Source organism: Zea mays, chromosome 6 (genome assembly GCF_902167145.1).
Source record: "Zea mays cultivar B73 chromosome 6, Zm-B73-REFERENCE-NAM-5.0, whole genome shotgun sequence".
Lineage (NCBI taxonomy): Eukaryota > Viridiplantae > Streptophyta > Magnoliopsida > Poales > Poaceae > Zea > Zea mays.
In genome coordinates, this window is record NC_050101.1 from 168,917,378 (window position 1) to 168,934,305 (window position 16,928).

Below are 16,928 nucleotides of genomic sequence, written 5' to 3' on the forward strand. Positions count from 1 at the left end.
AGGGAATTAGGCTTACACCTAGTTCCTAAATAATTTTGGTGGTTGAATTGCCCAACACAAATATTGGACTGACTAGTTTGCTCTAGTGTATAAGTTATACAGGTGCAAAAGGTTCACATCTAGCCAATAAAAAGATCAAGTGTTGGATTCAATAAAGGAGCAAAGGGGCAACCGAGGGCACCCCTGGTCTGGCGCACCGGACTGTCCGGTGTGCCACCGGACAGTGCACAGTACCTGTCCGGTGCACCAGGGGACTCAGACTCAAACTCTTCGCCCTCGGGAATTCTTGGAAGCCGGCGCGCTATAATTCACCGGACTGTCCGGTGTGCACCGGACATGTCCGGTGCTCCAAGGAAGCTCGGCCTCCTGAACTCGCCAGCCTCGGGTTCGCGCGGCAGCCGCTCCGCTATAATTCACCGGACTGTCCGGTGTGCACCGGACTGTCCGGTGTGCACCGGACTGTCCGGTGTGCCAGCGGAGCAACGGCTCCCTGCGGCGCCAACGGCTCCCTGCGGTGCATTAAATGCGCGCGCAGCGCGCGCAGAAGTCAGAATCGCCCATGCCGGTGCACCGGACATCAAACAGTACATGTCCGGTGTGCACCGGACTCCCAGGCGGGCCCACAAGTCAGAAGCTCCAACGGCTAGAATCCAACGGCAGTGATGACGTGGCAGGGGCACCGGACTGTCCGGTGTGCACCGGACTGTCCGGTGCGCCATCGAGCAGACACCTCCAGCCAACGGTCACTTTTGGTGGTTGGGGCTATAAATACCCCAACCACCCCACCATTCATTGCCATCCAAGTTTTCCAACTTCTAACCACTTACAAGAGCTAGGCATTCAATTCTAGACACATTCAAAGAGATCAAATCCTCTCCAACTCCACACAAAACCCTAGTGACTAGTGAGAGTGATTTGCCGTGTTCATTTGAGCCCTTGCGCTTGGATTGCTTCTTTTCTTTCTCACTTGGTCTTGTGATCAAAACTCCATTGTAATCAAGGCAAGAGGCACCAATTGTGTGGTGGCCCTTGCGGGGAAGTTTTGTTCCCGGCTTTGATTTGAGAAGAGAAGCTCACTCGGTCCGAGGGACCGTTTGAGAGAGGGAAGGGTTGAAAGAGACCCGGCCTTTGTGGCCTCCTCAACGGGGAGTAGGTTTGAGAGAACCGAACCTCGGTGAAACAAATCCGTGTGTCACACTTCATTATTTGCTTGCGATTTGTTTTGTGCCCTCTCTTGCGGACTCATTTATTGTTACTAACGCTAACCCCGGCTTGTAGTTGTGTTTATATTTGTAAATTTCAGTTTCGCCCTATTCACCCCCCCTCTAGGCGACTATCAATTGGTATCAGAGCCCGGTGCTTCATTAGAGCCTAACCGCTCGAAGTGATGTCGGGAGATCACGCCAAGAAGGAGATGGAGACCGGCGAAAAGCCCACTACAAGCTACGGGAGCACTTCATCGGAAGAGTCCCGCACCAAAAGGAGGGAGAAGAAGAAGAGCTCCTCAAACAAAGGGAAGGAGAAGAAATCTTCTTCTCACCACAAAGAGAAGAAGGAAAAGTCTTCTTCCCACAAGCCGCATCGGAAAGGCGACAAGCACAAGAGGATGAGGAAGGTGGTCTACTACGAGACCGACACTTCATCAACTTCTACCTCCGACTCCGATGCGCCCTCCGTCACTTCTAAGCGCCAAGAGCGCAAGAAGTATAGTAAGATCCCCCTACGCTACCCTCGCATTCCAAAACATACACCTTTACTTTCCGTCCCATTAGGCAAACCACCAACTTTTAATGGTGAAGATTATGCTATGTGGAGTAATTTGATGCGATTTCATCTAACCTCTCTCCACAAAAGAATATGGGATGTTGTTGAGTATGGTGTACAGGTACCATCAATAGGGGATGAGGACTATGACACGGACGAAGTGGCCCAAATCGAGCACTTCAACTCCCAAGCCGCAACCATCCTCCTTGCCTCCCTAAGCAAGGAGGAATACAACAAAGTACAAGGATTGAAGAACGCCAAGGAGATTTGGGACCTACTCAAGACGGCGCACGAGGGTGATGAACTCACCAAGATCACCAAGCGGGAAACGATCGAGGGGGAGCTCGGTCGCTTCCGTCTTCGCCAAGGGGAGGAGCCACAAGACATGTACAACCGGCTCAAGACCTTGGTAAACCAAGTGCGCAACCTCGGGAGCACAAAATGGGATGACCACGAAGTGGTTAAGGTTATTCTAAGAGCTCTTATTTTCCTTAACCCCACTCAAGTACAATTAATTCGTGGGAATCCTAGATATCCACTGATGACCCCCGAGGAAGTTATCGGGAATTTTGTTAGCTTTGAATGCATGATTAAGGGCTCCAAGAAGATCAACGAGCTTGACGAGCCCTCCACATCCGAGGCGCAACCGGTGGCCTTTAAGGCAACGGAAGAGAAGAAGGAGGAGTCTACACCAAGTAGACAACCAATTGACGCCTCCAAGCTCGACAACGAGGAGATGGCCCTAATCATCAAAAGCTTTCGGCAAATTCTCAAGCAACGGAAGGGGAAGGACTACAAACCCCGTTCCAAGAAGGTTTGCTACAAGTGTGGTAAGCCCGGTCACTTTATTGCAAAATGTCCTATGTCTAGTGACAGTGACAGGGGCGACGACAAGAAGGGAAGAAGAAAGGAGAAGAAGAAGTATTACAAGAAGAAGGGCGGCGATGCCCATGTTTGTCGGGAGTGGGACTCCGACGAAAGCTCAAGCGACTCCTCCTCCGACGAGGACGCCGCCAACATCGCCGTCACCAAGGGACTTCTCTTCCCCAACGTCGGCCACAAGTGTCTCATGGCCAAGGACGGCAAAAAGAAGGTAAAATCAAGGTCCTCCACTAAATATGAAACATCTAGTGATGAGGATGATGATAAAAATGGGGAGGATAACTTGCGCATTCTTTTTGCTAACCTTAACATGGAACAAAAGGAAAAATTAAATGAACTAATTAGTGCCATCCATGAAAAGGATGATCTCTTGGACTCCCAAGAGGACTTCCTAATCAAGGAGAATAAGAAACATGTTAAGGTTAAAAATGCTTACGCTCTACAAGTTGAAAAATGTGAAAAACTGTCTAGTGAGCTAAGCACTTGCCGTGAGATGATTGACAACCTTAGAAATGAAAATGCTACTTTAAATGCTAAGGTTGATTCACATGTTTGTAATGTTTCAATTACCAATCTTAGAGATGATAACGTTGACTTGCTTGCTAAGATTGATGAATTGAATGCATCTCTTGCTAGCCTTAGATTAGAGAATGAAAATTTAATTGCTAAGGCTAAAGATTTTAATGTTTGCAATGCTACTATTTCCGACCTTAGAACTAAGAATGAAATGTTGCATGCTAAGGTTGTAGAACTTAAATCTTGCAAACTCTCTACATCTAATGTTGAGCATGTTTCTATTTGCACTAGATGTAGAGATATTAATGTTGATGCTATCCATGATCACCTAGCCTTAATTAAAAAACAAAATGATCATATAGCTAAACTAGATGCTAAAATTGCCGAGCACAACTTAGAAAATGAGAAATTTAAATTTGCTCGTAGCATGCTTTATAATGGGAGACGCCCTGGCATCAAGGATGGCATTGGCTTCCAAAGGGGAGACAATGTCAAACTTAATGCCCCTCCCAAGAACTTGTCTAACTTTGTTAAGGGCAAAGCTCCCATGCCTCAGGATAACGAGGGTTACATTTTATACCCTGCAGGCTATCCTGAGAGCAAAATTAGGAAGATTCATTCTAGGAAATCTCACTCTGGCCCTAACCATGCTTTCATGTATAAGGGTGAGACATCTAGTTCTAGGCAACCAACCCGTGCCAAGTTGCCTAAGAAGAAAATTCCTAATGCATCAAATGATCATGCCATTTCATTTAAAACTTTTGATGCATCTTATGTGCTTACTAGCAAATCCGGCAAAGTAGTTGCCAAATTTGTTGGGGGCAAACACAAGGGCTCCAAGACTTGTGTTTGGGTACCCAAAGTTCTTGTATCTAATGCCAAAGGACCCAAAACAGTTTGGGTACCTAAAGTCAAGAACTAAATTTGTTTTGTAGGTTTATGCATCCGGGGGCTCAAGTTGGATACTCGACAGTGGGTGCACAAACCATATGACAGGGGAGAAAAAGATGTTCTCCTCATATGAGAAAAACCAAGATCCCCAACGAGCTATCACATTCGGGGATGGAAATCAAGGTTTGGTCAAAGGTTTGGGTAAAATCGCTATATCACCTGACCATACTATTTCCAATGTTTTTCTTGTAGATTCTTTAGATTACAATTTGCTTTCCGTATCCCAATTATGTAAAATGGGCTACAACTGTCTTTTTACTGATACTGGTGTTACTGTCTTTAGAAGAAGTGATGATTCAATAGCTTTTAAGGGAGTGTTAGAGGGTCAGCTATACTTGGTAGATTTTGAAAGAGCTGAACTCGACACTTGCTTAGTTGCTAAGACTAACTTGGGTTGGCTTTGGCACCGCCGACTAGCCCATGTTGGAATGAAGAATCTTCACAAGCTTCTAAAGGGAGAGCACATTTTAGGACTAACCAATGTTCATTTTGAGAAAGACAGGATTTGTAGCGCATGCCAAGCAGGGAAGCAAGTTGGCACTCATCATCCACACAAGAACATAATGACGACTGACAGACCACTGGAGCTCCTACACATGGATCTATTCGGCCCGATCGCTTACATAAGCATCGGCGGGAGTAAGTACTGTCTAGTTATTATGGATGATTATTCTCGCTTCACTTGGGTATTCTTTTTACAGGAAAAATCTCAAACCCAAGAGACTTTAAAAGGATTCTTGAGACGGGCTCAAAATGAGTTCGGCTTAAGGATCAAGAAAATAAGAAGCGACAATGGAACGGAGTTCAAGAACTCTCAAATTGAAAGCTTCCTTGAGGAGGAGGGCATCAAGCATGAGTTCTCTTCTCCCTACACGCCACAACAAAATGGTGTAGTGGAGAGGAAGAATCGAACTCTATTGGACATGGCAAGAACCATGCTTGATGAGTACAAGACACCGGACCGGTTTTGGGCAGAAGCGGTCAACACCGCCTGCTATGCCATCAACCGGTTATATCTTCACCGAATCCTCAAGAAGACATCATATGAACTCCTAACCGGTAAAAAGCCCAATATTTCATATTTTAGAGTTTTTGGTAGCAAATGCTTCATTCTTATTAAAAGAGGTAGAAAATCAAAATTTGCTCCTAAAACTGTAGAAGGCTTTTTACTTGGTTATGACTCAAACACAAGGGCATATAGGGTCTTTAACAAGTCCACTGGACTAGTTGAAGTCTCTTGTGACGTTGTGTTTGATGAAACTAACGGCTCTCAAGTAGAGCAAGTTGATCTTGATGAGATAGGTGAAGAACAGGCTCCATGCATCGCGCTAAGGAACATGTCCATCGGGGATGTGTGTCCTAAGGAATCCGAAGAGCCTCCAAGTACACAAGATCAACCATCCTCCTCCATGCAAGCATCTCCACCAACTCAAAATGAGGATGAGGCTCAAAATGATGAAGAGCAAAATCAAGAAGACGAGCCACCTCAAGATAATGGCAATGATCAAGGGGGAGATGCAAATGATCAGGAAAAGGAGGATGAGGAAGAACCAAGACCGCCACACCCAAGAGTCCACCAAGCAATCCAACGAGATCACCCCGTCGACACCATCCTCGGCGACATTCATAAGGGGGTAACTACTCGATCTCGGGTTGCTCATTTTTGTGAACATTACTCTTTTGTTTCCTCTATTGAGCCACACAGGGTAGAGGAAGCTCTCCAAGATTCGGATTGGGTGATGGCGATGCAAGAGGAGCTCAACAATTTCACGAGGAACGAGGTATGGCATTTAGTTCCACGTCCTAACCAAAATGTTGTAGGAACCAAATGGGTCTTCCGCAACAAGCAAGATGAGCATGGTGTGGTGACAAGGAACAAAGCTCGACTCGTGGCCAAAGGGTATTCACAAGTCGAAGGTTTGGATTTTGGTGAAACCTATGCACCCGTAGCTAGGCTTGAGTCAATTCGCATATTATTGGCCTATGCTACTTACCATGGCTTTAAGCTCTATCAAATGGACGTGAAAAGTGCCTTCCTCAACGGACCAATCAAGGAAGAGGTCTATGTTGAGCAACCTCCCGGCTTTGAAGACAGTGAGTATCCTAATCATGTCTATAGGCTCTCTAAGGCGCTTTATGGGCTCAAGCAAGCCCCAAGAGCATGGTATGAATGCCTTAGAGATTTCCTTATTGCTAATGGCTTCAAAGTCGGCAAGGCCGATCCTACACTCTTTACTAAAACTCTTGAAAATGACTTGTTTGTATGCCAAATTTATGTTGATGATATTATATTTGGGTCTACTAACGAGTCTACATGTGAAGAGTTTAGTAGGATCATGACACAGAAATTCGAGATGTCGATGATGGGGGAGTTGAAGTATTTTCTAGGATTCCAAGTCAAGCAACTCCGAGAGGGCACCTTCATTAGCCAAACGAAGTACACTCAAGACATTCTTGCTAAGTTTGGGATGAAGGATGCCAAACCCATCAAGACACCCATGGGAACTAATGGGCATCTCGACCTCGACACGGGAGGTAAGTCCGTGGATCAAAAGGTATACCGGTCAATGATTGGTTCATTGCTTTATTTATGTGCATCTCGACCGGACATTATGCTTTCCGTTTGCATGTGTGCAAGATTCCAATCCGACCCTAAGGAATCACACCTTACGGCCGTAAAACGAATCTTGAGATATTTGGCTTATACTCCTAAGTTTGGGCTTTGGTACCCTAGGGGATCCACATTTGATTTAATTGGTTATTCGGATGCCGATTGGGCGGGGTGCAAAATCAATAGGAAGAGCACATCGGGGACTTGCCAGTTCTTGGGAAGATCCTTGGTGTCTTGGGCTTCAAAGAAGCAAAATTCGGTCGCTCTTTCCACCGCCGAAGCCGAGTACATTGCCGCAGGACATTGTTGCGCGCAATTGCTTTGGATGAGGCAAACCCTGCGGGACTACGGTTACAAATTAACCAAAGTCCCTTTGCTATGTGATAATGAGAGTGCAATCAAAATGGCCGACAATCCCGTCGAGCATAGCCGCACTAAGCACATAGCCATTCGGTATCATTTTCTTAGGGATCACCAACAAAAGGGGGATATCGAGATTTCTTACATTAATACTAAAGATCAATTAGCCGATATCTTTACCAAGCCACTTGATGAACAATCTTTTACCAGACTTAGGCATGAGCTCAATATTCTTGATTCTAGAAATTTCTTTTGCTAAGCTTGCACACATAGCTCATTTGAATACCTTTGATCATATCTCTTCTATATGCTATGACTAATGTGCTTTCAAGTCTATTTCAAACCAAGTCATAGGTATATTGAAAGGGAATTAGAGTCTTCGGCGAAGACAAAGGCTTCCACTCCGTAACTCATGCTTCGCCATCACTCCGAGCAACTCTCTATTCCTTGGGGAGAAATGAGCATCAAAGAAAAGGACTTCATCCTTCGAGGAGAGAGTGAAAGCTCAAAAACAAAAGGACCGGATTTCGTCTTTGGTATAATCTTAACTCATTTACTTATGACCAAAGGGGAAGAACTTACTTCGAGGGCTCTAATGATTCCGTTTTTGGCGATTCATGCCAAAAAGGGGGAGAAATGAGCCCAAAGCAAAAGGACCGCACCACCACCACCAAATTCAAAAACTTAGTGCTTTCCAAAAGTCTTTATCATTTGGTATCCTATTGTGTTCAAAAGGGGGAGAAAGTAGTATTTCAAAAACGGTATATCAAAACCCTCTTGAACACTAAGAGGTGGATCTCTTTTAGGGGGAGTTTTGTTTAGTCAAAGGAAAAGCATTTGAAATAGGGGGAGACAATTTCAAATCTTGAAAATGCTTTGCAAACTCTTATTCATATACCTTTGACTATTTGCAAAAGATCTTTGAAATGGATTTACAAAAAGAATTTGCAAAAACAAAACATGTGGTGCAAACGTGGTCCAAAATGTTATATAAGAAAGAAACATTCCTTGCATATCTTGTAAGTAGTTATATTGGCTCAATTCCAAGTAACCTTTTCACTTACATTATGCAAACTAGTTCAATTATGCACTTCTACATTTGCTTTGGTTTGTGTTGGCATCAATCACCAAAAAGGGGGAGATTGAAAGGGAATTAGGCTTACACCTAGTTCCTAAATAATTTTGGTGGTTGAATTGCCCAACACAAATATTGGACTGACTAGTTTGCTCTAGTGTATAAGTTATACAGGTGCAAAAGGTTCACATCTAGCCAATAAAAAGATCAAGTGTTGGATTCAATAAAGGAGCAAAGGGGCAACCGAGGGCACCCCTGGTCTGGCGCACCGGACTGTCCGGTGTGCCACCGGACAGTGCACAGTACCTGTCCGGTGCACCAGGGGACTCAGACTCAAACTCTTCGCCCTCGGGAATTCTTGGAAGTCGGCGCGCTATAATTCACCGGACTGTCCGGTGTGCACCGGACATGTCCGGTGCTCCAAGGAAGCTCGGCCTCCTGAACTCGCCAGCCTCGGGTTCGCGCGGCAGCCGCTCCGCTATAATTCACCGGACTGTCCGGTGTGCACCGGACTGTCCGGTGTGCCAGCGGAGCAACGGCTCCCTGCGGCGCCAACGGCTCCCTGCGGTGCATTAAATGCGCGCGCAGCGCGCGCAGAAGTCAGAATCGCCCATGCCGGTGCACCGGACATCAAACAGTACATGTCCGGTGTGCACCGGACTCCCAGGCGGGCCCACAAGTCAGAAGCTCCAACGGCTAGAATCCAACGGCAGTGATGACGTGGCAGGGGCACCGGACTGTCCGGTGTGCACCGGACTGTCCGGTGCGCCATCGAGCAGACACCTCCAGCCAACGGTCACTTTTGGTGGTTGGGGCTATAAATACCCCAACCACCCCACCATTCATTGCCATCCAAGTTTTCCAACTTCTAACCACTTACAAGAGCTAGGCATTCAATTCTAGACACATTCAAAGAGATCAAATCCTCTCCAACTCCACACAAAACCCTAGTGACTAGTGAGAGTGATTTGCCGTGTTCATTTGAGCCCTTGCGCTTGGATTGCTTCTTTTCTTTCTCACTTGGTCTTGTGATCAAAACTCCATTGTAATCAAGGCAAGAGGCACCAATTGTGTGGTGGCCCTTGCGGGGAAGTTTTGTTCCCGGCTTTGATTTGAGAAGAGAAGCTCACTCGGTCCGAGGGACCGTTTGAGAGAGGGAAGGGTTGAAAGAGACCCGGCCTTTGTGGCCTCCTCAACGGGGAGTAGGTTTGAGAGAACCGAACCTCGGTAAAACAAATCCGTGTGTCACACTTCATTATTTGCTTGCGATTTGTTTTGTGCCCTCTCTTGCGGACTCATTTATTGTTACTAACGCTAACCCCGGCTTGTAGTTGTGTTTATATTTGTAAATTTCAGTTTCGCCCTATTCACCCCCCCTCTAGGCGACTATCACGGACTTTTGTGCAGTGTGTCTAAGTCGAGCCATCTACAAAAGACATCGCAAGCAAAAGGGTGAGGACAGAATTAACATGACCAGCAAGTAATAAACCATAAGTAAATGAAGGATTAGAATAAAACATGATTTTCAGCAAGGTATATTATATAGTAGAACATAGGTTTGGTCGGTATGACCAACTTTTGAAGGGATATCAAAGTCAAGGCAGGGACAGAGGTCTATAGTCCTTAGAACGACCATTCTACTCTAGGTTAGCGATCCTACAGTCAGCACGACTTTGATACCACTTATGTCACACCCGGTTTTAGAAGGCAAACCGAATGCGAACCATGTACGTGCCAGGATCAGTTATTCACGTACACAGCAGTTACATAACATGGACATCATCACACAGTGCTCAAAATAGTATTAAGAAGGGAAATAGTCGATTACATCATACGTCTGAGACGTCCATATAGTCCTTACAATAAATCAAAGTGCGGAAAAGAAACGTAGATAACTGCGGCCTTCACAGGCAGCCGACTGGGGGTTGCCGCTAACCCACGCCTAGAACTCGTCGTAGTCTTGGAACTCCTGGAAGTCTCCTTCCACAGCTTCATCTTCTCCTGAGCAGTGGTTGCAATGCTGACAACCTGGGGAAGGGGGGGGGTTTGGTGTGTAGAGCAAGAGTGAGTACACATCAACATACTCAGCAAGTAATCATGTTTGGCTGTAGTGGACTAGCTTTATGTGGGGATAAGTCAAGCAGTTGCTTTTAGTTGGTCAGATTATTATTTACTAATAGAAAGCCAGGTTTTAGCATTAACCCAAGTTATTAGCCTGATGTACCCTTTCCAAACGGAAAGAATACCACTTACCAGCACCATATTCATAACCAAAACCATCGATCTCATCGCCACCTGTACCAAAGTATCTCTGATCAAGTACCACTAATCACTGGAGCTCCCTTGGCCGCTCATAACCGCGAGCACGGCTGATATATCAGTTTTTCAAACACTCTGCAGAGGTTGTGCACTTTACCCACAAGCCGTGATTCCCTCTTGCCTCGGGCCGATCAAACCCTTAAACACTACCAAGGTGAATATGCAGGGTTTCACTACGTAGCCTTTACAAAGATTCCCCGGGGCTGTAGCCACCCGTTAGGGTTCCTAAATGCACCGCACTCCTCCCCAAGGGGCGAACCCAAACTTGGCAGAGCGAGCCGCATACACCGAGCCCCATTGACGGCACGACGGCTAAGTGAACTACACCCCGGATCCTCTAATTATTCAGCTAAGGGCACCCCATTCCACCCTCATGGTTGCACTGTTTTCCCGGGCGGTCATCTATAGAACAGGTCCTTACGGAGAGGCACTCGAGAAACCGCTCGAGCCCCCTTGATGACCACAAGTACAACATCATAATAAGAGAAGGGAAAACAGCGTATCATAGATAATCTCATCATGTTCATTGATTAGAGTTGAGCAATAGCATAAAGCTAAACAATAATAATCCAACCCAAATAGGTAAACAAGGACATGGATAACAAAAGCTAGTCAATCCTTAAGTATAAATGTGTAATGCGGGGGGTGAATTAAATAATGAATAGGACAGAGATAGGTCAAAGGACACTTGCCTCCACCAACCGACTGCTGCTCAGGGGCTTCTCCTGCGAGTTCCTCGGGCTCTTCAACCGGATCGTTCTCTAAGCGGGTGCAAACATACATACATCCATCCATTGAAATTAGGAAACCAACAGTACACCATACAAGAGAACAAGTAAAGCAAATATGCATAGAATACCACATACGATAATGGATTTACCTTGGTTAGAAAGAAACGAGGGAAGGTCCCGCAGGGGTTAAGGCTTATGCTCGAGGGGCACTACGGGTAAACGAATGACTAGACGTCACGCGCTCTAGTTTCAGTTGGTTCCAACAAAAGGATTAGCTACATGCACTAATGTAAACGCGTTCACTTTTAGTAGATTAACATTGAATAAGATAGACGATTGACTATACAAATTAACTAACGTAACCAATTTCCAAATTGAGACTCCTACCTTATTAATATAAACAACGTGATTAGCGCATATAGGAGACGGGGGGGTAGATAATCGTGTCGCGGGCACGACGAGCTACGCCGGAACGCTGCGCGAACACGCGCACGCGCAAAGCCACACTTAACGTGCTGCGAACGAGTCACGCACGCGTCGGGGCCGTGCGCTGGCCGAGCTCGAGGCCACGCGCCGAGGGCACGCTGGGCCGAGCTCGAGGCCACGCCGAGGGCCGGCACGACGCGAGCAAGGCACGGCGGGGCGAACGGGCAAGCACGCCGGGGAAAGCGAGCGCGGGCGAGCGAAGATACGGCCGGACGAGGCCGAGCGCGAGGACGGGCGGCCGAGCCGGGGGCGGGCGCGTGCGAGCGAGCGGGGCCAGGCGCGGCGAGGGCGGGTCGCCGGGGCCGAGCGGGCGGGGCGGCGCGGGTCGCTGGGGCGGCCAGGGAGCCGGCCGAGCGGGCGGGCGGCGCGGGCGCGCCGGACGAGGGCGCGGCCGGGCGCGAGCTCGCCGGGGGCGAGGCGGGGCCGGCGCGGGCGCGGCTCGCCGGGACGGCCGAGCCGGGGGCCGAGCCGGGCGGGGTCGGGGCGGGACGCGGCCGGGCGGGACGCCGGGGGCGCGGGCGGCCGAGCTCGCCGGGCGCGGGCGGGGCGCGGGCGGGCGGGACGCCGGGGGAGGGCGGGGCGCGGCCGGGCGGGGTCGCCGAGCCGGGGCCGAGCCGGGCGGCGCGGGTGCGGGGAGGGCGTCGGAGGGAGGAGAGGGAGGGGAGGAGGGGGGGAGGGGGGAAGCCTCACCGGCGGGCGGGGAGGGGCGGCGGCGGCGGCTCGGGCGAGCAGGGGAGGGCGGCGGCGGCGGTTAGGGCAGGGGAGGGAGAGAGAGAGATGACGGGCGGGGCCCGCGGGAGGATTTTTGGAAAAAAAGAAAAGGGGTGGGGGCGGCTGGGCCAGTTGGGCCCAAAGTGGGGGAGGGAGGGGGCGCGCGGCTGGGCCGGCGCGGGGCCCACGCGGAAGGGGGGGAGAGAGGGAAGAAAAAGAAAGAAAAGAAGAAAAGGCTTTTTCCTTTTTTCTAATTTCTAATTTTCTCTAGATGAAAGCATTCACATTTTTAATCAATCAAAAAGTATGCATGGTTCGGCATGGTGCATCACTCAAAATAAAGTGTTTTAAGGTTTTGCTTTACACGAGGTATAAAGCCAAAACCCGCTATAACTTTGGAAAAGGTCAGGGTTTAGCGAGAGAACGAGAAAAGAAAAGAGTAACACCTGAATTTGGTGAGAGAAAAGAAGAAAAAATTCTACCCCCAAATTCAGGGCGTTACACCTGAACCTTCCTTTTATAGGCGTAAGGAGAGGGCCCAGGTGTACAATAGAAGATGTAGCAGGGTGCTAACGTGTCTAGCAGAGAGGAGCTAGTGCCCTAAGTACATGCCGTCGTGGCAGCCGGAGAGGTTTTGGCACCCTGTTCATGTGATGTCGTGGCCGTCGGAGGAGCGCTAGAGCCTTGCGGAAGGACAGCTGTCGGGGCTGTCGAGTCCTTGTTGACGTCTCCTTGCTTCCGTAAGGGGCTGAGAGCCGCCGTCGTCACGGAGCACGCGGGGCGCCATCATTATTTGTTCACCAGGGCGAGCCAGATGGGACGCCAGTCTTGTTCCCCGTAGCCTGAGCTAGCTAGGGGTAGGATAATGATGGCTCCCCTTGTGACGTGGTCGGTCCGAGCCCTGGGTCGGGCGAGGCGGAGGCTCCTCCGAGGTCGAGGTCGAGGTCGAGTCTGTCTTCCGTGGTCGAGGTCGAGTCCGAGCCCCGGGTCGGGCGAGGCGGAGTTCGTCGTCTTCCGAGGCCGAGGTCGAGTCCGAGCCCTGGGGTCGGACGAGGCGGAGGTCGTCGTCTTCCGGGGCCGAGCCCGAGTCCGAGCCCCGGGGTCGGGCGAGGTAGAGTTCGTCGTCTTCCGGGGCCGAGGCCGAGTCCGAGCCCTGGGGTCGGGCGAGGCGGAGTTCGTCGTCTTCCGGGGCCGAGCCCGAGTTCGAGCCCTAGGGTCGGGCGAGACAGAGCTTCCTATGGCGCCCGAGGCCGGACTTGGCCGCTGTCATCCTCACTCTGTCGAGTGGCACAACAGTCGGAGCGACGCGGGCGGCGCTGTCTTCTTGTTAGGCTGGTCAGTGGAGCGGCGAAGTGATTGCGGTCACTTCGGCTTAGTCGACTGAAGGGCGTGCGTCAGGATAAGGTGTCAGGCCACCTTTGCATTAAATGCTCCTACGATACGGTCGGTTGGCGTAGCGATCTGGTCAAGGTTGCTTCTCGGCGAAGACTGGGCCTCGGGCGAGCCGAAGGTGTGTCCGTTGCTTGAGGGGGCCCTCGGGCGAGACGTGAATCCTCCGGGGTCGGCTGCCCTTGCCCGAGGCTGGGCTCGGGCGAGGCAAAATCGTGTCCCTTGAGTGGACCGAGCCTTGACTTAGTCGCACCCATCAGGCCTTTGCAGCTTTGTGCTGATGGGGGTTACCAGCTGAGATTAGGAGTCTTGGGGGGTACCCCTAATTATGGTCCCCGACAGCACTTGAGAGTAAGAAGTGAGAAGGAAAAGAAAGCCAAGCCAAGCAAACAAGAGCAACAATGAAACACAAATGATCCTTTCACAAGTTCTAATGCGCTAGAGTTGAATCGAGAACATTGAGTGGATCGATCACTTGAATTATGTCTTTGGAGTGGAGTCTATTGCTCTTGTATTGAATGCAATGCGTTGAATGCTTGGATGGTTGGAGTGGAGGTGGTTGAGGGGTATTTATAGCCCTCAACCACCAAAACAACCGTTGGGGGTGGCTGCTGTCGATTGGCGCACCAGACAGTCTGGTGCACCACCAGACGTTGTTCGGTGCGCCAGCCACATCACCCAACCGTTAGGGTTCGGGCGCAGACGACCGTTGGAGCTTTGTCTTCTTGTAGCACCGGATAGTCCGGTCCCGCACCGGACAGACACTGTTCACTGTCCGGTGCGCCTCTGACGGCTGCTCTGACTTCTGCGCGCATTGTCCACGCATTGCAGCGTTCGCAGGTGTCCGTTGCAGACGACCGTTGCGCTGGTAGCCGTTGCTCCACTTGGTGCACCGGACAGTCCGGTGAATTATAGCGGAGTGCGCCCTCAGAAACCCGAAGGTGGCGAGTTTAGAGTTGTACAGTTCTGGTGCACCGGACACTGTCCGGTGCGCCAGACCAATGCACCTTTGGTTCCTTTGCTCCTTTGCTTTTGAACCCTAACTTTGATCTTTTATTGGTTTGTGTTGAACCCTTATGCACTTGTAGAATATATAATCTATAGCAAACTAGTTAGTCCAATATTTGTGTTGGGGATTCAACCACCAAAAATATTTATAGGAAAAGGTTAAACCCTATTTCCCTTTCAGTGGTTGTTTCGCTGAGTAACGCCTCCTTCGATTTCTCTAGCCAATTTAAAACATATTGCACTAACAATCAAGCCGAATATGAGGCCCTCTTATTTGGCTTAGAGCTTCTAAATTGTATGGGGTAAAACATGTGAAGGCATTTGGTGATTCTCAGCTGGTTGTCTAATAGGTATTAGAAGAGTATCAATGTTTAGATGATACTCTAAATAGGTACCTTGAAAATGTTGGGGGCATAATTCATTCTTTTTGACGAATTCAACATTTGACACATATCTAGGTTGAGAATTGTAGAGCTAATAATTTGGCGCAAGATACATCATGTTATCGGATAAAGCGAGAGAAATTTCACAGCACCGAAAATCTGATAACCAGTGCCAAACCAGATTCCCAGGTCGTGGACCATCCGTACTGGTGATAACAAAGTCGATGCAATTGATTAGAGGACACATATAATTAATTACTTACGAAATCCCAATGTTAGGGCGGATACGAACGTTTAGCGTACAACTTTCAAGTATATTTTAAAGAGTGATGAACTTTATTGCCGAATGGTCAATGACGTCTTGCTTCAATTCTTAGGCCCAGGTGATGCTATATTAGCCATGACCGAAGTACATGAGGGGATTTGTGGTACTCATCAATCGGCTCCAAAGATGAAGTGGTTATTGCGAAGATCTGGCTTCTATTGGCTTAGCATGAAAGCCGATTGTTTCAAGTACTACAAATGATGCCAAGTGAGTCAAAAATTCGGTGACTTACAGCTGGTCCATGCAACCAAATTATATCCTATTATCAAACCTTGGGCTTTCAGGTGATGGGGATTGGACTTTATAGGAGAATTCATCCTTCGTCATCAAAAGGGCATCGATTTGTGTTAGTTGCCACAAACTATTTTACCAAATGGACTGAAGCTGTTGCTATGAAGAACATGACACACATGGAGGTAATTGAGTTCATAACTGAGCATATTATTCATAGATTCGACATTCCCCAGACTTTGACCACAGACTAGGGGGCTTCTTTTATGTCAAAGGAGGTACGAGAGTTTGCTGAATCATATAGAATTAATTTGCTCAATTTATCTCCATATTATGCTTAGACCACTGGACATGCCGAGTCTTGGATCAGGACATTGATTAGCCTGGTAAAAAAGAAGACATCTGATCATTCTAAGCATTGGCAGTTTGAAGCTTTATGGGCTCATAGAATATCTAATCACCATGCTACTAAAGTGTCCCCGTTTGAGCTTGTTTATGGGCAGGAAGCAATGTTGCCTTTAGAGATATGTTAAAATGTTGTCAGGTTCGCCACGCAAAATGATCTAACTATCGGTGATTATTATAATTCAATGATGGACAATATTGATGAAGTGACTAACAAAAGAGTGATAGCTCTGGGGGAAATAGAAAATGACAAGATCATGGTCGCCAAAGCTTACAACAAGTAGGTCAAGGCTAAGTCATTCTAGGTAGGAGACCTGGTACGGAAGCTCATTTTCCACTAAGGAGTAGAGACCGGAAGTTTGGGAAGTGGTCGCCAAGCTGGGAAGACCCTTACAAGATCACGTAGGTAATATCAAGTAACATCTACTTGTTGCAAACACTACAAGGCAAAGACTTGCCGAAGGCACTAAACAGGCGTTTCCTTAAGCAGTATTATCCTGGTATGTGGTAAGATGCCTAAGAAAACCGATGTGATCACATTGAGTTAGTTTTCAGCCCGTGTCAGTTCTTTTGGTTCTCTCAGCTCCACCAAAAGGAAGGGGCATACGTTGAGCACCAATTTGATCGAGCGGACGGTCCGACCCTGAAGGCTGGACGGTCCGCGGTGGTGGCGCGGACGGTTCGCAGTCAGAATCAGTTAGGATTCCGAGTTTCTTGCGGGATTTGTTAGCTAAATCTGTGGGATTAACTCGAGAGCCGACTTGTAACGAGAAATTTGCTA